Below are 24,266 nucleotides of genomic sequence, written 5' to 3'. Positions count from 1 at the left end.
ATGTGGCAATCCCTATAAAATACCACCAGCATTCTTCACAGAGCTAGAACAAACAATCCTAAAATTCATATAGAACCAGAAAAGACCCCAAATAGCCAAAGCAGTCCTGAAAAAGAAAACCAAAGCTGGAGGCATCACAATTCCAGACTTCAAGCTGTATTACAAAGCTGTAATCATCAAGACAGTATGGTACTGGCACAAAAACAGACACTCAGATCAGTGGAACAGAATAGAGAACCCAGAAATGGCCCCACAAATGTATGGCCAACAAATCTTTGACAAAGCAGGAAAGAATATCCAATGGAAAAAAGACAATCTCTTCAGCAAATGGTGCTGGGAGAACTGGACAGCAACATGCAGAAGAATGAACCTGGACCACTTTCTTACACCATACACAAAAATAAACTCAAAATGGATGAAAGACCTAAATGTAAGACAGGAAGCCATCAAAATCCTTGAGGAGAAAGCAGGCAACAATCTCTTTGACTTTGGCTGCAGCAATTTCTTACTTGACGTGTCTCTGGAGGCAAGGGAAACAAAAGCAAAAATGAACTATTGGGACCTCATCAAGATAAAAAGCTGCACAGCAAAGGAAACAATCAGCAAAACTAAAAGGCAGTCAATGGAATGGGAGAGGATATTTGCAAATGACATATCAGATAAAGGGTTAGTATCCAAAATCTATAAAGAACTTATCAAAATCAACACTCAAAAAAACAATCCAGTGAAGAAATGGTCAAAAGACATGAATAGACACTTTTCCAAAGAAGACATCCAGATGGCTAATAGACTCATGAAAAGATGCTCAACATCACTCATCATCAGGGAAATATCAATCAAAACCATAATGAGGTACCACCTCACACCTGTCAGAATGGCTAAAATTAACAACTCAGGCAACAACAGATGTTGGTGAGGATGCAAAGAAAGAGGAACCCTTTTGCACTGCTGGTGGGAATGCAAACTGGTGTAGCCACTCTGGAAAACAGTGTGGGGGTTCCTCAAAAAATTAAAAATAGAACTACTCTACAACCCAGCAATTGAACTACTAGGTATTTATCCGAAGGATACAGGAGTGCTGTTTCAAAGGGGCACATGCCCCCCAACGTTTATAGCAGCACTATCGACAATAGCCGAAGTATGGAAAGAGCCCACATGTTCATCAACTGATGAATAGATACGGAAGATGTGGTATATATATACAATAGAATATTATTCAGTGATCAAAAAGAATGAAATTCTTTCCAATCCAATCCACAATGTGGATAGAACTAGAGTGTATTATGTTAAGCCAAATAAGTCAGAGAAAGACAGATATCATATGATTTCACTCATGTGTAGAATTTAAAATACAAAATAGATGCACATAAGGGAAGAGAAGCAAAAATAATATAAAAACAGAGAGGGAGACAAACCATAAGAGACTCTTAAATACAGAGAATGAACTGAGGGTTGCTGGAGGGGTGTTGGGTGGGGGGATGGGCTAAATGGACAGGGGGCATTAAAGAGGGCACTTGTGGGAATGAGCACTCTGTGAATGAATGTTGTAAATGATGAATCACTAAATTCTATTCCTGAAATCATTATTACACCATATGTTAGCTAACTTGGATTTAAATAAATTAAAAGAAAAAAAAAGACAGGAAATGTATTCTTCCCTGGAGCCTTTCCAGAAGGAAAGCAGCCCTGCCGATACCTTGATTTTAGATTAGTGAGACCCATTTCAGAGTTCTGACCTCCAGAAAGTAATAAGTTTGAGTTGTTTTAAAATCATGAAGTGTTGCAAATATATCTGCTTGGGTATTAGCTTAAAATATTTGATAACTGCATGAAATTCTAATTTTTTCTTCATAAACATAAAGCTAGGACCAGTTAGGCAGAGTTTGATATTTAAAAATTCTTCTGAGGGAGCTGAATTTCAAAAGGACAGTTTTCTTTCTAATAGAAAATGATGTTCCTTCATCTTCTTGCAAGATAGAAACAATGAAATATTCTGTATTAAAAATGCACCATTTTTCCACACTTCTAAAAATTCGCTTTTGAGTATTTTCCAAATGTAAAAACTCTCCTACACAAACTGTTTTCAGAAGTTTGCAAAAAAGCCAAGGTAACGGTTTCTGTTATTAAAAGTTTTGCATTCAGTATGACACGTTTGTTGTATTGAAACACCAAGTTAATGTTGACTTCTGAGAAATTATTTGTGTTGCTTGACTCTGGTCCATATGCTTTGTCTCTGAATTATGAACACACGGAGGTTTCTACCATTATGCAATCTAAATAGTTACTTACTTTAGTTTGTGAAACCTCACCCATAGGCAAAGAGATGCCCCCCTGGGCATCTGAATCATTTAGACTGAAACTTCAGGTTAGCTAAATTCTTGCCCCCAAACTCTTATGCTGCCTTCCTATGGTTTTCTAACTCATCAAAGCCGAATTCTGAAACTGGAACTTATCACTCGTTGTTACTTCTAATTGGTTTTAATGTTTATTATGCTCCTCACAAGTGCAGATAACTTCACATTTGCATCACTAATAGACCTCTTTCAGAGCCTCTGCTCCTTCTGCTTCCTGCCTCTATTAGTCATCCGTAGACGACATATTGGCATGGATTTTCCCTCCCCACATGTGAAAGTGCATTGTAAATTCTAAAGCACTGAATATGTGTGAGGTATTGTGATTAGTAACAACATTTACAGTCTATAAGACGGCATACAGAGTATTCCAGCAACAGAAACTTTTTCAACGGTTTCATGAGACCTTGTGAGAAAGACAGTAAGATGCAGTGGAAAAATATTGCCTTGGAGTCAACAGAAAGCTTGGGTCTTAGTTCCTTTTGAAACACTTAGCTACTCTTTTTTTTTATTAAAAAAACTTTTTTTAACATTTATTTATTATAGAGAGACAGAGTAAGAGCATGGGAGGGACAGAGAGAGGGGGAGACACAGAATCTGAAGCAGGCTCCAGGCTCCTGTCAGCACAGAGCCTGACACGGGGCTCGAACTCACAAATCGCGTGACAAATCACGAGATCATGACCTGAGCCAAAGTCGGACGCCCAACCGACTGAGCCACCCAGGCGCCCCAACACTTAGCTACTCTTAATTTAGCTCTGAGTGCTGAGTCTTTTATAGACTACAGTTTTATATATTAAACTATTACTTCATTTAATTTTCAGACTGCTGTGAATTCATTTCTATTATAACCATTTAACAGATAAGACAGGGGCCCTGAGATTTGGGATAACTTGCCCTGGATATCACAAGTCAGTGAGAGAGCCACAGTTTGGACCCAGAACTGATTGCGAAACCTCTAGTCTCCTCAGCACACTTTTAATTGATAGGCTCAAAAGCTGCTGGGAAAGCTGCTGGAGGAGAAAAAGTGCTCCTGAATCAAGCGGAGAATTATAGCAATGGGTAGGAGTTTGGATGAGACAATCTACAAGGTGACAGCTCATTCCAGATCCAGTGATTCTTTGAAATAAGTAGGTTGCATTTGGTCCACAGTCACAAACCGGGAAGGAAAAGCAGGAAAGGAAAGAGAGGAATGACAGAGCAAAAGCTTTCAATCAGTTCTTTTCAGCATTCTGCATATGTTTACTTCTGTTCTCACCCCACCCCCTTCAGGCTTCAGGCTTCAGGCTTCAGGCTTCCATTTGGCTCCCCTCCGAGTGAGCAGAGCACCCATCACTTGCGTACTCCTCACTTAAAGAAAAAAAAAATCAGTCTGAAAAAGCCCTTAACATGTCTTCAAAGGGATTCAGCTTTTGTATAATCTAAAATATGTGAATTCAGGGATTGTCAGTAATAAAATACAAGTGGAAACATCTTTATTTAAAACATTGTATGTACATTAATGTCAATTCAAGCCTAAAATGTTGAGCATTTCTTGGAATATGGTTTGGGATTTGAGAGGCACAAAGGTACCTGCAAGATGACTTTGGTGTTGTTATAAATAGAAGTAAAATAACAGTTGCATCTTCAGTTATAATGAATCTTATATTGTGGCTTCAAAGCTGCAAAAGAGAATGGATGCCAAAGTCTGTCTTTCATTAACATATGCCTTAAATGACAGGGAAGAGGTGTTGAAGACAAAATTACTTTTTCCTCCGAGTATGAATCAGCAACATGCAGTAACAAGTAATAATAGTTCTGTGTATGAGTGCAGGCAGAGGGTAAGAAAAACAGCATCAAATTGAAAATGCAAGTGCACCTGCCGGAGAGGCCCAGGAGGCTGCAGAACACAGCTCCCCAGAGCACCATTCTGAAGTGTCTCAGAGCACAGTGACCCTAACACTGGCAAGCCAGGTTGGCATGAGATGGATGGAGCACAGTAAAACCTGCAGGTGGTCAAAGAGAGCCCCCCGCCTCTTCCCCTGGAACTACAAGGCACCACTACTTGTTCAAGAGCTTGAAACAGCTGCTTTGGATTCTCTAGTGCATGTGGTTTCACAACCACTTAACCTTTAGTAAGGAACAGCTAGAGGCAGGTGAATGAATAAAAATACATGTTAACATTTCATAAGGAGAAAAAAAATCCATACTTTAGGAGCACATGGACTTCAGAGAGTCACAAAAAGCGTCCAGTTAGCTGTGTCCCTGGCTTCCCAGGGATTTGCATCTTTATCTTTGATTTTCTCCAGCAGGTAGGCACCAAGTTGAGCCTGGGCCCCAGAAAATACATGTTTTTCTATCAGATGTTGCCTATCAAATGAAGTGAGCCATTGATTGCCTCCTTAAAAGCCCAAGCACCATCTCTCCTACTTGGGCTGATGGGTTTGGTCCAGGAAAACTGTAAGTTTTGTTAGGCTTATATAAGTTTTTTGGCAGTTTTTTCAATCCATTGCTCCCTTATGTGACACTTCCTAGCTCCTTGCACAAAGAGCAGAAATGAATTTTCTTTCTCCGTTAATCTTTATGTATTGATTATTGGTTGTTTCAGAATCATTGAGGAATGGCAATCACACTTCAAGTCTTTCAGCCTTTTTCATTGGGAAAAAGAGCCAAAACTGTGTGACTTCATAAAATTAATGATGAGATGCCTTTGAGGTTTTTTTGGGTTTTTGTTGTTGTTCTGTTTTGTTTTAATGCTATGTACTTACCACAGTCAACGCCATGCAATTGCTGCCTCATTTCTCTTACCTGTCTCCCAAGGGTGACTTATCTTCCTCCTGAGGCTATCCTACCGAACAGAATGTTTGGCGTAAAGCATGTGATAGCTCTCCATACATCTTTAGTTATGCCCCAGTCCCTCAGGTAACTGAGACCGAGTCCCCTCAAGCAGCATTTGGAACTCACACTGAAAAGCACCTGAAAGAGAATGGCTGAAATTGCCAGCATCACATGCTGCATTGAAGCAAGGAAATTTCTGTCTCCAAGGATAATTGCTTTTTTCATTGCTCATACTTCTTCCTTCACAGCCCTCATTTATTTTAATGTATATATTCCACTTTGACTCTCTAGAAGATATTTTTAAAGTTTTTAAAAAATCCAAATGAAGGATGCAATTCAAGATCCAGAAAAGCATTTATTCTATTTATCCTTTCCCTGAATATATTCTTAATCAACCAGTCTTTCTGAGTGTCTCTTCATTTGCAGCTTTGTTTCCTAATAGAACACTTGGGCTCTGGAGATTAGTGAGACAAAGCTTCATTATAACCATCCTTGTTTTACTCCCATGTCTTATATGGTTTCTCATCCTAACTCACTCTCCAGGTGCTTCTTTCTCTTGCCAAATAGTGCAAGGAAATACTTTTGCAGATCTTTTGTTTACTTTAGAAAAAACACTGATCCAGTCTTTCCCATTCGGGAGTGCTGCTCATTTCCTGACTGGCCTTTAAAGTTTGGCTCAGTAGCGACTTGGAGATTTGTTTTCTACCCAGAGTGGAAGGATCCTGGTGCCCAGCAGCCCCATGCTGGAATGGGAATTAAGTTCTGCTCATTCCCTGGATACATAAGCTGATGTTTTCCTCATAGATTTTACCCCCATTCCTCAAAGTTTTAATGTTTATAGTCATTTAGCTCTGACTTTTTAAAAGGCATTTTAATAGGGTTGTCTCTCCTCCAAGTGCACGCAGAAGCTGATCATGTACACAGGGAAACTTTCAAGAATAATGAATTCCCTGTTTGCTGGTTTTTACCTACAATACAGTGTGCTGCACAACATTTGCCCCTGCTCTGGTTCCATCGCCAGTTGCCTGGGCTGGTATAGAAGGACCTGCAACACCAGAGGAATTTGGCTTGGGCTGCCTCACTTTCTGGGTCCCCAAGACTGCTAAGTTAATGAAGCTTTGGTTATTATCCAGTTGGACATTTTCTTTTAATGTTTATTTATTTCAAGAGCGAGTGAGCAGGGGAGGAGCAGAGAGAGGGAGAGAGAGAATCCCAAGCAGGCTCCATGCTCAGTGAAGAACAAGACGTGGGGCTTGAACTCACAAACTGTAAGATTATGACCTGAGCCAAAACCAAGAGTCGGCCACTCACCCAACAGAGCCACCCAGGTGCCTCTGGACATTTTCTTATTTCAAGTTTTATGCTTTTTTTTTTTTTTTTTTTTTTTTTTGGTGCTTTCTTCTCTTTGGCACATTTACATTAAATCTTATTCTACTTATGCAACTGTATCTATACTTAATTATGTTTATATATGAATATAAGTTACTTTTGGTTCATCCTACCTTGGGGAATTTATTTATAGTTCTATGAGGTCAGTAACTTTCCAAAGCGACCACTTTCCAAACCTGAAGCCTATGCTTTTCTATATTAATGCATTTTTACATTAAAATATGTTTGGACTAGCAAAGTTGAATGATAAAAATAGAAAACACTGACAAAGAACTACATCAAGGGGGTGGGTACTGTCTTTTCTTTTTTTAAGTGTATTTATTTATTTTGAGAGCGAGCACAAGCATGGAAGGGGCAGAGAGAAAAGGAGAGAGACAGAGAATCCCAAGCAGGCTCCAGGCTGTCATCGCAGAGCCCGATGTGGGGCTCAAACTCATGAACCATGAGCCAAAACCAAGAGTCAGACACTTGGACTAAGCCACTCAGGCACCCCTAAGGACTTAATCTGTAATACAAAGTAATAAGGCCATAATTGGGGGGTGGGGAAAAGAAATACAAAGCCATGGGCATAAATAGGGTCTAGTTGACAGAGTCAATATGGTGACAAGGAATCTAGGGTCAGTCATTTCTCAACCTCAGCCAGGCATAGCTAGTCATCACTAGGAAGGGCTACCCGAAGAAGCAAGCCACACTCTGGCTTAGAGAAAGTAGGCAGTGTTCACAGGCAGATTAACCAAATACTGCTCCAGTGACCCAAAGAAAAATGCAAGGTCAGAGAAAATTATAGCAAGAGTGACTTGTAACTGAATCTCAGAGAAATGGACTGTAAACTTAAATGCCCCCTGGCCTAGCTCAGAAAGAGCCAAAAAAGAGCCCTAAGTTGGCCTTGGAAATGGAAAGGCTGGAGAGGCCATGAGCTTTTTTCTGTTTACCTGAATTATACCATAGAAACAGCTAGTAAGACATTTTGTTCTTGATACCTTTTGGAAGAGCAAAGACTCCCTTTTATCTGATTCTTCCTTTTGATTCCAGGACCCTTATGTTTTCCATCATGATGTGTCACAAAGTATGAGTTTATTGATCTTCAAAAACCTGGAAAGATGGGACACAGCTTTAGGAGAAACACACCCAGAGAAGTGCAGGCAGAAGGGGACATTGACTGAGCCATAAGATTGCCCTCATTCACCAGTATGACAGAGGAAGGTACAGATTACATATCAATATGATGTAGTCACCAAGTAATTCGTGATCTTCTGACCCTCTGCAAGAAGATTAATGGAAGGCACGTGAAGAATGTAGGCCAGCATAGCCTATGAGACAAGGCCTCAATGTATAGTCACCACCATTTAGTTAGGTTTGAGACAAGCCCCCAAAATATCTCTGTGTTCCTGCCCAAACTTCAAACCAGCTGAGAGAAGCTGATACTGGAGAAAAATGGCCCAGGGTACATGGGAAAAATTGGCTTCCTACTGCTCAATCCAAGAATCAAGACCCACAGGTTGACTGTGCTCATGGGGGTCTGCCCCTGTACAGCCTCTTACAGAGTAGCCAGTTTCCGAGAGAGAGAGAGAGAGAGAGAGAGAGAGAGAGAGAGAGAGAGAGAGGAGGAGGACTAGGTTAAGCATGCCTAATTCGTTTCCGAAATTCACCTGTATAAGGTACTCTACCTCTCTCAGGAATGAAGAAAGCAGGATTAAAGAAACCAGGTGGGTCCCTCCACATGGCGAGAAACAACAGGAGTGGGCGTTACCTGAAATGTTTAGAAGTGCCTAGTAAACCTATGCCACATCTACTGAGGCTAGAGCAATGTGGAGTGGACTCTACTATGCCCTTTGTGACTTGCTGAGTAGTAGGCTTAGAGAGCTACCCCTTCACTAGTTGTTCAGCATTTACCTATAATCCTGCAGCAGTGGACGAGGTCTATGAGCACCTGCCTTGGTGATGGATGGAATCTTCAGGGTATGCACTGACACATGTAGATGGTTGGAATGCTGGGAAGTAAAAGTGAGTTTCCAAAGGTATTACCAGTGAATTATTCTGGGAATCCTACTACACTTAAATCTTTACTAGACTGCTAAATAAATGGTCAGGAGATCTAACAACTCTGCCAAGCCCCGCTTCTATATTGACTTGCAAAACAAATAACTGGCTCTAACCCAGCACTTCTCAAACTATCTGAGGTAAAGGATGAGTTGTTGCCTTTTGTTTTGTTTTGCCTATTTGCAACCTGTCATAGACAAATACTTTTCAAAGATAAATTACTAGGAAAAAAAAAAAAAGACGTCCTCCAGTTCCTGGCATTGTGTTTCCTAGTCTCTGCCCTCTCCCCAGCAATCTCTCCTTATTATCTCCCAGGCAGCCAGTGTATACCAGCTACATGTCAAGCGCTGCTCTGGTGTTTGGAAATAAAGGGATGAACAGGAAAAAATAAAGATGGGTAATATACAAGCCCAAGATTTTTATTAGATTCAATAGACGTAAATTTATTCAGTTTCTCTACTTACCTTGACACAGGCTGGCAATAAAACAGACTAGCATCTGCCCACAGCCCACACCTTGAGCTGCCCTACTCTAGACCACGGGAGACGACTAAACCCACATCACAGTATTTGTTCTGCTTCACCTCCTGAACCCTGTGTCCCTTCACCTTTGGGTGTACAGCACCAGGACCCGGCTTGTGCACCTAGAAAATGTGTAGTTCAGGTGCTCAGTGCTGTTGCCTGGTATCCTTTTTACACACTTGGTTGTATTAAGCACCCAAAACCACACCACACCACCCAGCTCTCACCAGGATTTCTGGTGGTTATTGTTCCTTTTACTTGTTCATTTTTTAAAAAATAGCTTTTTGTGAATATGTGAATAGGTGCTTAATAGTTTCTATCCCGATTTAAAATGGAAGGGAGATGATTCTATTATTCTTGTGTTGAAGTCAAAACTTGTGATTTTTTTCCCCCACTGAATGGTGTTTTAAAGACAGAGTTGATGCCAAACTCAAAGAACGTGGGGAACTTGGGGAAGGCCAGAGATAGATAAGATTATTAATAGTTTATTTATAAGGCTGTGTTTAGAAGCTAAAGAAAATGTTTATTTGTCCTAGAAGAAGAGCACACTAGAAGATGAGAATGATAGTTCCCAGGGAGGAACAGGCAAAAACGGTTCTCAGAGAAGAAACACAGAACCTATCTGGGTATCTTAGCCTCAGTGTCCTAAACTATAAATTGGAGACAATATTGCTTACCTGAAGATTGTTGCAAATACAAAATACAAAGCACATCAAATGTAAGGCATGGTGCCTGGAGATGATTGGTGCTTAATAAGTGATAATTATTAATCTATCACTAATAGTTTTTTTTTTTTTTTAACAAAGGATGGTGATCAAGTCTTTGTCTCTTTTGGGTAGAGGAGGAGAAATGGACTCTTTCTGCAATATAAATAAATTAGCCATAAGAAACTGTTCCTAACTATGAAGAGTTGAGTTTTTTATTTCAGAAAGTCATTTCTGTTTCCTTGGCTTAGGTTCAATTCCGTTCAAACATTTATTAAGCACCCACTGTGTTCCAGAAACTGTGTTGGACACTGACAATACTAGGGTGAATAAGTCCTGGGCCCTTGCTTCTTAGATGCCTGCAACTTAGGCCGGATGCCCATTTGTCTGAGATGTGGCAACTATCTCTCACGTAAATTGCCTAGCTCCAGGCACCTACTTAAACCTCTTGGCTCCACTGGCCAGCACTGCCACAGTCTACCCTACTGTACCATATCAGTTGGCATCCTCATGTTTGAGACCCTTTCCAAGGCCCTCCATGAACAAATCTAGTCGTGTGATACCTAGTGAAAGACAAACAAAGCATGTGAAAAAAAGTCCTCAAGATGTAGCCCCTGTATCATATACCCTCTGTTGTCCAAGATCACTTTTAATAATATTACCCATAACTCTACACAGACCACCTCCTTCACAGCATTTAGGGCTTCCACTCACAGTATCTCTCAGCACCATTCAGCATCACCACAATCCATCTAACTGGTCACGACTGAGATGATATCTGGGCTGCCTTCAAGAGATCTACAAGACTCTCCCTAATAGTGCTACAAAGCCCCACTCCTTGCACGTACACCATTCACCTGATCATCCAAGCAGGGAACCCGGTCTGGCTTACCTTTGGTCACATTTATCACCTGAGTCTCACATAAACTCAGAAATTAGCCCCTGTGGAACCCAGAAATAAACCTTGCATATATATGATCAAATGATTTTTTTAAAGGGTGCCAACACCATTTAATGGGGAAAGGACAATCTTCTCAATAAATTATGTTGGGAAAACTGAATATCCACTTGCAAAAGGATTAAGTTGGACCCTTCATTTGTAAAACATAGAAAAATGAACTCAAAATGGATTAAAAAAAACCTTAATGTAAGCCCTAAAACTATAAAACTCTTAGAAGAAAACAAGAGAAAAGCTTCATAACACGAGTTTTACAGTGATTACTTGGAAAATGACACCAAAAGCACAAACAACAAAAGAATCTTTTTGTAATCCAAAAAGATCAACTGGGCTACATCAAAATAAAAAAATCTGTACATCAAAGGACACACTCAACATAGTGAAAGGGTGATCTACAGAATGGGAGAAAATGTTCACAAATTATGTATTTGATAAGGGGTTGATATCCAGAATATATAAAGAACTCCTACAACTCAACAACAAAAACCAAAACTACCCTATTATAAAATAAGCAGAGGACTTAAATAGACGTTTCTTCGGAGAAGGCACTCAGATGGCAGGTAGGTGTTGGACATCACTAATTAAAAAAGCAGTGGGATGGCACCTCACACCTATTAGGATGAAGACCACCAAGAAGCAGAAAATAAATGTTGGCAAGGATATGGAGAAATTAGAATGCTTATAGACTATTGATGGGAAGGTAAAATGGTGCAGCACTTATGGAAACATTATGGTGGATGGTGGTGTCTCAAAAAATTAAAGATAGAATTACCATATGACCAGAAATCCCACCTCTTGTTATATACCCAAAATAATTGAAAGCAGGGACCCAAAATGATATTTGTACATCCATGTGTATAGCAGCATTATTCGCAAAAGATGGAAACAACCCAAGTGTCCATCAACAGATGAATGGGTAAACAAAACATGATACATACACACAAAGGAATATTATTAAGCCTTAGGAAGAAGGGTGTCTCATTCAGTTGAGAGTCTGACTCTTGATTTCGGCTCAGGTCACGATATAAGTGTCATAGGATCTTGCCCCACTTCAGGCTCCATGAGTATGGAGCCTGCTGAAGATTCTTTTTCTCTCTCCCTCTGTCCTTCTCCCCTGTTCATGTTCTCTCTCTCAAATTAAAAAAAAAAATTAACAATTAAAAAAAATTCTGACACATGCTACAACATGGGTGAACCTTGAGGGCATTATGCTAAGTAAAATCGGCCAATCACGAAAGGACAAATATGGTATGATTCCACCCCACCTCCATTTGAGGTACCTGGAATGGTCAAATTCATAGAGACAGAAAGTCGAATTGTGGTTGCAAGGGACTGGGAAAATGGGGAGTTAGCATTTAATGGTAAAGTCGTAGTTTTGCAAGATGAAAAGAGTTCTGTGGATGGCTGGTAGTGATGGTAACACAACAGCGTGAATGAATGCACTTAATGTCACTGAGCTACATACTAAAAATGTTTAAGATGGTAAATTTTGTGTTAGGTATATTTTACCACAATTTTTAAAAAGGAAAAAGAAAATCAGCCCTTATGTTCAGCTCAGCCTTCCAAAATCTTGAACTTGCCGCCTTCTGGCTCTAGCTCTTGGCCCTTCCCACCTGCTTTCCACACACACCACCTTGCCTCCTGCTATTCCTCACTATGCCCGCCCACTTGGATTTGGCCTGGCAGTTTCCGTACACATTCATTGCCTGGTCCAGGAGAGAGGACTTAAGGATGGGAGATGCTGGGCTTCCCCCACTGCATGACTTTCTCATAAGCTTCCACCCCTAAGTATGGATCATCAAAACCCTTTACCAAGCAAACGTGGGAACCTTTCAGGCCTTCCATAAATCCTCATGGTTGGAAGTGATGGTTAAGTGGAGAGGGCCTGAAGCAAAGCTGTTAACATTTGACTTCCCCACACAGCGTGCTGGCATGACATAAAAGAACTCCAGCATTTGTTGAGGGCCTTTGTTTGGAATTTTAGGCACTACATTTCTTCCAACCTCCAGCCTCCTGCCTTCTGACCAGAGTATTCATTTTCCTTTTTCTGACCTTGCATCTCCCTTCAGAGTTCATGCTTATCTTTTTTTTAATAGAAGTTTTTATTTATTTATTTTGAAAGAGCGTGGGGGAGGGGCAGAAACATAGGGAGAGAGAGAATGCCGAGGAGGCTCTGTGCTGATGAGGGGCTCGATCTCACAAAATCAAGACTCGGATGCTTAGCCAACTGAGCCATCCAGGCACCCCTCATTCTTTTGCATTTTTGAGAGAGAGAGAAAGTGCATTTGCACATGTGCTGGGCGGGGAGAGGGAGAGAGAGAATCCCAGGCAGGCTCCATGCTTAGTGTCAGATCCTATGACCCTGAAATCATGACCTGAGCCAAAAACAACAGTCTGACACTCAACCGACTGAGCCACCCAGGCACCCCTGTTTTGCCTTTTTTTTTTTTAAGTTTATTTATTTTGAGAGAGAGAGAGACAGCCGCACACAGGAAGGGCAGAGAGAGAGAGAATCCCAAGCAGGCTCTGCACTGTCAGCACAGAGTCTGATGTGGGGCTCGAATTCACAAACTGTGAGATCATGACCTGAGCTAAAATCAAGAGTCAGATGCTCAACCGACTGAGCCATTCAAGCACCCTAGTGTTCTAGAAAATTTCTATCTGCTCCCATTGGAGCAAATTGATCTCTACCTTAGCTGTTCATTAGAAATATCTGGGAGCTCTTAAAATTACTGATCCCAAGGTTCCACCACCAGATTCTGATTTCATGCATCTGCATTGATTCGTTGTTGTGGGTTTTTTGAAAGATTTTATTTTTTTAATGTTTATTTTATTTTTGACAGAGAAGGAGACTGAGTGGGGGAGGGGCAGAGAAAGAGGGGAACAGAGGATCCAAAGTAGGCTCCTGCTGACAGCAGAGAGCCAGATGTGGGGCTTGAACTCACGAACTGAGAGATCATGACCTGAGCTGAAGTCGTACACTTAACCAACTAAGCCACCCAGGCACCCCAAAAGATTTCATTTTTAAGTAATCTCTGCACCTAATGTGGGGTTCCAACTCATAACCCAGAGATCAAGAGTTACTCACTCTACTGACTGAGCCAGCCAGGCAACCTGGATGGTTGTTTTTATTCTCTCAGAGATTTTGTTATTTAGCCAGAGTTGAGAACCACTGGGTTAGAGTGTAACTGAAAGAAAAATATCCCAGAGAATTCCATGAATTTTCAACTGGCTTAGAGTTGTAAAAAAGCAAAGTAAAACTGTTAAATTTGAATAGATTTCTTAACATAAATATGTGAATATTAACTTGAAACTACAGATTGTATGTATAAGCAGTTTCTCCTTAAAAGTCTTCCTCTCTTGAGGCGCCTGGGTAGCTCAGTCGGTTGGGCATCTGACTCCGGCTCAGGTCATGATCTCACAGTTCGTAAGTTCAAGCCCCACATCCGGTTCTGTGCTGACAGCTCAGAGCCTTGGAGCCTGCTTCAGATTTTGTGTCTCCTCTGGCCCTCTCTTGCTCATGCTCTCTCTCTCTCAAAAGTAAATAAACATTAAAAAAAAAAAAAAGTTCCTTTTTTGGGGGGCCTGGGTGGCTCAAGTTGGTTAAGCATCTGATTCTTGATTTCAGCTCAGGTCATGATCTCCAGGTGTTGAGATCAAGCTAAGAGTCCAGCTCCACACTCAGCATGGAGCCTGCTTGGAATTCTCTCTCTGCCCCTTCCCTGCTCGAACATGCACAGGCTCTTTCTTTTTTTCTCTCTCTCTGGCTCTCAAAATAAATATTAAAAAAAAAAAAGTCTTCCTTTCTTATTCCTTAGTTTTCTCTATTTTCTCTTTCCTTAGACCTTAAAGGGGTCTCAACAGCTCTCTTAACCTCTGTTAAATGGCATCCAGGGTTTTCCACCAAACTCAGTGAGAAGGCCTCCCTCCAGTCCCAGTCCCCAAAGCCAGTGCTGGTTCCTACTGCTGTTGAGGCTCAGGGACAGGGTACTGGTGGGAGCAGCCATCACTGTCACTGGCGTTATTGGGTCGATGCCCCAGAGCTCACTGTGCTATAAGCCAGTCCATCTAAACATGTTTGAATCCCATTAGTGAACACACCGTAGCCTCAAGATTTCCTTTCCCAATCAGCCTTGTGGGCTTCGTATAAACCACAGAGGCCGCTTTTAGGCAAATAGGCTTGAGCAATGGAAGGTAGCAAGGGCCACAGCAACCCCCTGGCTGACTACAGACAAGCCCATCAGGGGACCCACCCCAAAGTATCCATAGGCCCTACCTGCCAATGGGCTACTTACAACCAGGTACAGTTACCAAAAAAGGGGAAGATTCCATTTGTCCCTATACCTCCTCATCTTCCATCTCTAAAAACAGCCCCCGCCCAGGGCTCCTTGTAGATAGCCTCTCCTCTGTTGGCCTGCCCGCCACTCCTTGCGGTGTGTTCAATAAACTTCCATCTCCTTTGTTTCACCTCAGATGAATTATTTCACCGCCTGCACCACCAGCTTCCATCCAATCACCGCCCCACATTTGGCAGCCCCTATCCAAATGATACCACGTAAACCACATCCCATTTAGATACCTCGTAAACCACACCCACCCCCAAACTAGAACAACTTTAGTATCCCCCACACCAGTCTGCAACTTCCAAATTTTCTTTAGGCTTTTCCCGTGTTTATTGTTTTCCACGTGCCCTTTCAAAGAGCTCAGCCAAAATCTATCATAATCTAAATGGGTTTAAGAGTAAAAAGCTTCACCTGACAGATGGGTCGCTTCCTGAAGACATACTTTCCTTCTGTGGTCGCAGGTGAGTAGATGAGGGCCTCTCAGCAAGGCTTAGTAAACATTTATACATTCACTCATATTCTTCATTTCCATCCCAGAAACTAGTTTTGAAGAGGTTTGGATAGATTTTTTTAGTCACTGTTGAAAAAAAACTTTGTTTTAATGTTTCAAAGTGAAATTCAATTTAATTGATTTATCAATCTCAATTGAATTCCTGCTGTTACCATCACAAGAGAATGACTAGCAGCTTTCCCATTGTTACTGAAATACTCATCTTCTTTATAAATATTTTGACATTTTTTAAATGCCAAAAATATGCATGATGTGTACTGTATAGTCAAGAATTAGACAGGGATCTTGCTTTGGCATAAAGCTTGTTTTAGGTGGGGAAAGGAAGCAGCTGATAGTGTAGTAAGAAAGTAAAGTTAGATAAAAATCGTCTTTTTTTTATTGACATGATATATTTCAAGATAGGGTCCTCACAATTTAATTTCTCATTGAAAATTGTACCCTAAATATACGCAAGGCTGATTTGCATTTTTGGGTTGTAAGTTCTGGCTCCAAATTCAATATGTGTCATTGAGTAAGTCAGTCTTTTCCTGCCTCAGAATATTTAGCTGCAAAATTAGGAAGTTGTACCAAGAGTTTGATAAGGTCCCTTCCAGCTCTAAAAGTCAATGATTCTTTGAATTCTCAGCTATATTATGCATTATCAAAGGGCAAAAACATCATCTTTTATTTTTTCCCAACTTTGGGCTTTGCCAACATATGGAAAACAACAGAAATAAAGGCAATTAAAATTAGATTAAAAAATGGATCTAAGAGGTGCCAGGGTGGCTCAGTGGTTTGGGCATCCAACTTCATCTCAGGTCATGATCTTATGGTTTCTGGGTTTGAGCCCTACATCAAGCCTGGAGCCTGCTTTGGATTCTGTGCCTCCCTCTCCCTCTGCCCCTCCCCTACTTATACTCTCTCTCTCTTTCAAAAATAAATAAACATGATTAAATGGATTTAAGGTACCATCCTAACATCTTAATTATTATCATTTTATGTTCCATTCTGGTCCTTGAACATACGTATACATAATTTTACATAGTTGTAACCATAAAATAGGTAAAATTTTATATCTGGCTCACTTTATTTGATATTACATAACATTTTTATTTTACCATTATGGCTCATAATTATAGTTTAAATGGCTGCATAATATCCCATTTCATTAATGCACCATAGTTTACCTAAGTTATTTCTTGTATTTGGACATTTAGATTGCTTTCAATATTTGATAACCGAGAATGCTGCAGCAAACTTTCTATTCGCATGACTGTCATTTGAATAACTTTCTAAGAATAAATTTTTAGGTGTATCATAACTGAGTTAAAGGGAGCCTCTTTATGGTTGTTTGAAAGTGTTGACAAATGGCTTTCCTAAAAGCTTGCACTGATTTACATGGTTGCCACCATATCTGAGAGTGACAGCTTAACCACAGCCTCACCAAAAATGAGGTATGAAATTACACTTAATGTCTTAATGCACATTTCTCTGATTACTGGAAATCTTGAATATTTTTCCATTTGTGATCGCAGTTTATCTTCTGTGAATTGTCCCATTTTTCCTTCTGCCATCTATCTGGCTGTGTAACGATGGGTGAGTCACTCAACCTGTCTGTGGCTCCATTTTCTCATCGGTACACAGGATAATAATAGTACCTGCCTATAGAGTTGTTGTAAGGATTAAATAGATTTTTTTAATTTTTTTTTATTTTTTTTAACGTTTATTTATTTTTGAGACAGAGAGAGACAGAGCATGAACGGGGGAGGGGCAGAGAGAGAGGGAGACACAGAATCGGAAGCAGGCTCCAGGCTCTGAGCCATCAACCCAGAGCCCGACGCGGGGCTCGAACTCACGGACCGCGAGATCGTGACCTGAGCTGAAGTCAGACGCTTAACTGACTGAGCCACCCAGGCGCCCCAGGATTAAATAGATTTCTAAATGTAAAGCATATAGAACAGGATCTGGCACATGGAAAATCTTCAAAAAATGTTGGTATTAGCGTTAGTAGCATCGATATTAGTTATACAATAGGATAGTGGTGGTTTTCTTTACAGTTTATATGATTTCTTCTAGTTCTTGTATAAATACATACATATCTTTGATTAACTTTTATAAAAGAGCTCTTTATATAATATAGATGTGATCCCTTTGGTCTGCTGGGTTTGGTGAAGTATTCAATCCCAGATCATTGTTTCAATTTCCATATTAGTTTTGGGTGTGTGTGTACATAGGCACGCATGAGCATATGGGTATGTGTTTTCTCAGAAGTCCAGAAACACAATGTCTATGCAAAAGGGGCAGCTCAAAACAAAAATGTTGGCCATGGCCAGTTCTCAGAAGGGCACGCCCACCTCTGAGGAAGAAATGGTTCAACCAAGTCATTTAGAAAAATAACAAATAAGCAAAAGCAAAAGCAAACCGCACACATACACTCACCCACAAAACCCAAACCAAAAACAAACCATGTACCTACACGCGCATTACAAACAAACAAAACGGTGGCTGTTTTAAGCCAGAAAAATGAAAGGGAGGCAGATGTAAGCCATGGAAATTTCTCTTTAAGAGTAATTGATTCTTTGTGTGCAACTGTGCCCCGATTCCTGGCATGCTGAGGTCTAACTTAGACCACTCAAAAGAAAAACAAAAAGGTGGCATCAATAAACTGCCTTTGGGGGGGCGCCTGGCTGGTTCCGTCAGAAGAGCATACAGCTCTTAACCTCAGGGTCATGAGTTGGAGCCCCACACTGGGTGTAGAGATTACTTAAAATGAAGGACATTTTAAATAAATTGCCTTTGGGCGTAAAAGAACATCTTAGATTCTACAACATCATGGATGGAAGAGATCCTTAGGGAAGGAAGCAAAGCTCAGAATGGCAGAGTTAGTGATGCTCAAGACAAAAGTTAATCATCTATACAATGAGCAAATTGAAGGAAAAGGATAAAGAGCAATAAAAAAAAAAATGTATATGAGTAATGGGAGGACTGAAGAAGTCCGCTGCCCAGATGAGGATTGGAAACTGTTTAAACTGGATATTACAGTATGTGTTTTGGCTCTGAGAAAACAGAAGTTGAACTTTTGAGTGGTAATCAAGGACTTGGTCTCAAAGTATTTGCAAATAGTGCTGGTATGGAGAACAGATGCTGACATTATTGCCAATGGGAATCGCAATATGATAGTTGGAGTGAGAGACCGAAAGAAACCACAGGGAATTTTTGTGGAAAGCTCAGCACTGAAAATGATTTATGGTTGATTTAAGGAGACAAGGAAAATAAGGCTACAGTGTATACCATCTGACTGTGGCAGACAAAGGATGTAAACAGCTGTAGCTTTCCAACCTCCTGGAAATCAGAGCTCTGCTCATACAGAAAGGCGCCAGAATGTTTGTCTGAGTTAAGTGCATACTTCTTTTTTAGTATCTAAGAATAGTGCCTCATCCTCCTTTCCTCTCCTTTTACTGTTTGGGTATCCTTCAAAAATCAACCTATTAAGCTGATATCACCAGCTTTTAAGCACTATGGAGTCACCTAAAGAGATCAGTAGGTACTTTACTTCCTAAAGAGCATCAAATGCTTCCTGAGGAGCATCATTTCCTACTATCCTAAAGAGGAACTTCACTTGAGGCCCTGGGTTTGAAAGGTGGGGGCTCTATTTTGTTAATGTTATATGTGTGAAATGCTTTTATGCTAGGAAACAGAAGTCAGGGGATTCAGGAGAGTCAGATGAATCTTCCAAAGATATCTAACAACGTAAGTGGAGAAGGTAACGTGAGGCACGAAAGATGTGACCATTCCTTTAATGTCATTTAAGTTATATTCTCCATTCAAAGGGCAGAGAACCACCAGTGTCTCTCAGACAGGAGATAAGAACTTCTTGAGCTGTCCTATAGGGAATCTGTGTTTTGAAATGGGAAGACGGACATAGACAGTAGAATTTTCATGTAAGAGAGACTTAGGGAAGGTCAGTTTTGGTCCTTAAATCCTCAGAACCACTAGAGAAATGAGGTTCATCTAAGGACAACAGATGAAAAACAACAACAAAAGAAGCATCTCCAAAGGATTGCAACAAATAAGTTCTAATATCAGTCCAGTGACAATACTTATTGAATAGCAGAGCAAACAGATGAGATGAAATTATAGCTCTGCTTTGTGCCCAGGAACCTGCACCAACTGAGCCTGTCAGTGGCCAGATTTACATTACCGTAGGAAAATGGATCCAGGTTTTCTCAACATGTCTGTTTATAGGCGTTCTCCTCACACATGTCTCACCAGCACCCTCTCCATTACGTCCTGGTTGAGTTCCCTTCAAAAACTCCTCATTCCAGAGCCTGTGCTGAGTCTGTGGAGATCTACCCAAATCCGGACCAGAATAACAAGGGAGACCCAAGGGTACCCTAGGTGGTCAGGATACCCATCTTTGGTGTAGAGGCAAAGAAGAGTTGACACAGCTAGAGAAGATGGAAAGGCAAGGATTCTTCCTCTGCTTGTATTGCCCTCTTCACTCTCATTTTCTTGGTGGAACCCTAATCAGCATGCAGGATCCACTTGTATTACAATTGTCTCCTCTCTCAGCACCACTGGTGTTTAGAAAGAGCTCTACTTCCATAGGATCTTGTTCATAGCACTAATTAAGCATTTACTACACTGTTTGGGGGTGATTTGCTTGTCCGTCATTCTTACTGGACCATCAACTCTGTGATATAGGGACAGTATCCTCCATCTCTATATATCGAGCCCTAACACGGTATCTAGAACTGGGGCTATTGAGCATTTGAAATGTGACTAGTTCAAATTGAGACAAGCTTTGCGTGTAAAATACAGAGTTTGACATAGGAATAAGAGAATGTAAAATATGTCATTGATAAAGTTTTATATTGATCACATTAATTAATTATACATTAAAATGATAAATACTTTGGATACACTGAGTTAAACCTTTTAAAATTCATTTTATCTGTTTTTTTTTTTACTTACTAGAAAGTTTAAAATTATATATGTGACGCCCTTTATGTTTTTTATTGGAAAGGACTGGTTTCGAACATCGTAGAGGCTTGTCCAAGTCGGTGTCTTAGCAGCAAAAAGAAAATCTACTCGTTTTAGACCTTGAAGAAATTTTAACAAAGGGAGGATTTATAGAAGTAGGGGCAGGAAATCCACAAAAGATGCTGAAGCATCAAGAGACTAGCAACAGAGGGGAGCAGTTAACACTCAGCCTAAACAAGGGAAGGAGATGATGTCACCAGAGCTGGTGAGCACTACAGGCACGTTAGAGGATCAGCTAGCAGGAGCTCTACTTATAGAGGGAGCCAGTCACCGCCAGAACTGTGAAGCCAAGCAGGGAGACCACCTGCCTTTCATCTTCTTCTGCGCTCCACTGGCCGTAGAGAATCAAAAGCCAGAGGGCAAAGGATCCTGAATGATGCCGTCCTTAGAGGTCACCTCTCACCTTCCAGGGCACTAAGCAGTGTGGAGCAGAGTAGAGAATTGATCAGAGCAAGAAGGGGGCAGGAGATGAAAAATAACCAGCATAGGGCTCAGTAAATGTTGAATGACTGAATGAAACAAAACCAGCCAGTGGGGAGAGAATGGCGGACAGTGATAATATTTTCCCACCTGGGATCTTTTTGCAGCGGTGCTTTTCATAGGATTCTGTGGCACTGAGAGTTTGGTGAAATTATTTCAGGACTTCACAGACATTTCTTCCTGTGATTTTACATATCTATATATCTATATCTATATCTTGTTTGAATATCTTAAATGTATCATTAGGAAGATTTAGGTCTGCATTAGTCTTTTATGAAAATTCAGGTCTACTACACGTGTCCACTTACATAAAATTGTACACATTAGTATGCCAGTGTAGCACATGTGCAGAGCTCAGTGAAATGCCAAGTTTCGGGCAGGTGTATCTGCCCATGTTCTCATGTCTAGTCATGTTATATCATTTTATATCATGTTTCTGTAAATATGATATATTTATCAAAGAATTACACAATTGCAGGGCCACCTGGGTAGCTCAGTCGGTTAAGTGGCCGACTTCGGCTCAGGTCATGATCTCATGGCTTCTGAGTTCCAGCCCCTGGTCGGGCTCTGTGCTGACCGCTTGGAGCCTGGAGCCTGCTTCAGATTCTGTGTCTACTTCTCTCTGCCTCTCTCTCTCTCTCTCTCTCTTAAAACAAACAAACAAACAAACAAACAAACATATATACATTAAAAAAAGAATTACACAATTGCAAATATTGTTAGGAATTCCATTTGAAATGCATTTCTGGCCATTTGTGCGTCCCATTCCCTATTCCTGGAAGGTTATTCCTTCAGTTCTCAGCAACGTTGAGATTAGGATATTTCTGGTCCTTTTCATCCTTTTTCCTTTAGCTCTCTCAAATGTTTCCTCCTCAGGAAAGGCTTCCTTAATCACCTAATATTTTAATTAGTTCCCCCTCCCCTTCATTCTCTATTTCAGCCCTGTTTTATTGTTCACATAGTCCTTTTCACAATGTGTAACTGTTTTGTTTCATTTCCTCCTCATTTGGTTTTTGTGTGCCTCCTTAGCAAAAATTTAAATCTCATCACTGCTAGGACGGGGTTCCTCCTTAGCATGAGTGGGGCTCTACTGTAGAGACATTTACCTATATTAATCCATCTGCTCATAAAATCCTTGTGAGGGTCCTTCTGAACCCCCTTTTAGAGATGAAGACACTGAGAGAGAGAGATGAGTAATCTAATGAAGGTCACGTAGCCATTACATGGGAGAACCAGGAGTCAAGACCAGAAGTCCGGCTCCAGTTCTTCTACTCAGTGGGAACCCAGAGGTACAGCAGCACAGTTGATATTACAAGCTTCAGATTTCAGGGCCCAAACTGACAACAATAATACTGGCTGGGGTGCCTGGGTGGCTCCGTCGGTTAAGCATCCAACTCTGGCTTTCAGCTGAGGTCATGATCTCATGGTTTCATGAGTTCAAGCCCTGCGTCCAGCTCTGTGCAGACATGGAGAAGCCTGCTTGGGATTCTCTCTCTCTCTCTCTCTCTCTCTCTCTCTCTCTGCCCCTCCCCCACTTGTGCTGTCTCTGTCTCTCTCAAAATAAATAAGTAAAATAATACTGGCTAACATTTATTGAAAGCTGACTATGGCGCTTTCAATGGTGTTTCAGTGGTGTTACTATAGTGTTTTATAGGAATTATTATTATTATTACAATAACCTTATAAGATAGGTACTACTATTATCCCCATTCTATAAAGGAGGAAATCGAAACCTAAGGAGATTAAGTACCCTTCCAACGCTCATGCAGCCAAAAAATGGCAGAATAGGAATTTGAACCTAAGCTTGGAATCCTGCCTGGAATCCTGCCCAGAATCCTGATTCTGCCATGTGCCCCACCTCACCGTGTCTGGTACCATGTGTAATTGGGCATATATTTCTCAGCTGTACTTTGGAAGAATATATACTTGCTGAGCTCATATGTGTTCTCCGGATGGAGAGCTGGAGGGCAGGTTTATATAGACGAGTTCATTCTGAGCAGAGGTCACCAGGAAACTTTGTGTTTAATCTGTGTCTTCATGTCCTCTCCAAATTGTGTTCATCTTGGGCTCCCCAAACTGATGTTCAGCATTATCATTTCCCTATGGAAAATCTGGGAGACTCACAAATGTGTGGAAATTAAACAGCCTGTGCCTAAATAACCAATAGGTCACGGAAGAAATGAGAAATAAGATGATGAAAATGAGGATACAGTATCCCGAAACTTAGGAGATGCAATTAGAGCCTCCTATGAACACATGTGCATGTTTATTTCTATCTTCTTCATTTGATTCACATTATTATTATTGTTATTATTTTATTTATTTATTTTAGAGAGATTAAGAACATGAACAGGGGAGAGGGGCAGAGGGAGAGAGAGAGAGAGAGAGAGAGAGAGAGAGAGAGAGAGTCTTAAGCAGGTTCCACGCTCAGCACAGAGCCTGACTCAGGGCTCAATCCCACGATTGATCATGATCTGAGCTGAATCAAGAGTTGGATGCTTGGGAAGCACCTGGGTGGCTCAGTCAGTTAAGTGTCCAACTCTTGATTTTAGCTCAGGTCATGATCTTACAGTTTGTGAGACCCAGCCTTTTGTCAGGCTCTTCACTGCCAGCACAGAGCCTACTTAGGATTCTCTCTCCTACTTGTTCCCTCCCCTACTTGTTCTCTCTCTCTCAAAATAAATAAACATTAAAAAAAAAAAAAAGAGTTGGACAGTCAACCAACTGAGCCACCCAGGTGCCCCTTGATTCACTTTCTTATCTATTTAACCAACACTTACTGAAGGTCAATTCTGGGCCAGGTGCAGTGCTTAGGTTTGGGGATACGACGACCAGAACACCGTCATAGCTCCATAGGGATTAGCTAGGCAGATAGAGTACATAAACTGATGACACCAATTGGTTAAACCTTGCTTACACTGGGATTCTAAATTTTTTTTTCTAACGTTTTATTTATTTTTGAGACAGGGAGAGACAGAACATGAACAGGGGAGGGTCAGAGAAAGGGAGACAGAGAATCTGAAACAGGCTCCAGGCTCTGAGCTGTCAGCACAGAGCCCGACGCGGGGCTCGAACTCACGGACCGAGAGATCATGACCTGAGCCGAAGTCGGCCACTTAACTGACTGAGCC

The 24,266-nt window shown here is 41.0% G+C and overlaps 1 long non-coding RNA gene across 1 annotated transcript in view; it reads right to left on the bottom strand.

Annotated features, from left to right (window-relative positions):
- Positions 1–3,079: 3,079 nt before the first annotated feature.
- Positions 3,080–24,266, bottom strand: part of LOC115521188 — a 39,242-nt gene continuing 18,055 nt past the window's right edge. The window contains exons 2-4 of the long non-coding RNA XR_003970983.1: positions 15,534–15,699; positions 7,537–7,648; positions 3,080–3,700 (exon numbers count right to left, since the gene is read on the bottom strand). This is a non-coding gene — a long non-coding RNA (uncharacterized LOC115521188). The remainder of the gene's footprint in view (positions 3,701–7,536; positions 7,649–15,533; positions 15,700–24,266) is intronic.

Source organism: Lynx canadensis, chromosome C1 (assembly GCF_007474595.2).
Source record: "Lynx canadensis isolate LIC74 chromosome C1, mLynCan4.pri.v2, whole genome shotgun sequence".
Lineage (NCBI taxonomy): Eukaryota > Metazoa > Chordata > Mammalia > Carnivora > Felidae > Lynx > Lynx canadensis.
This window is presented reverse-complemented; position numbering and strand designations above follow the sequence as displayed.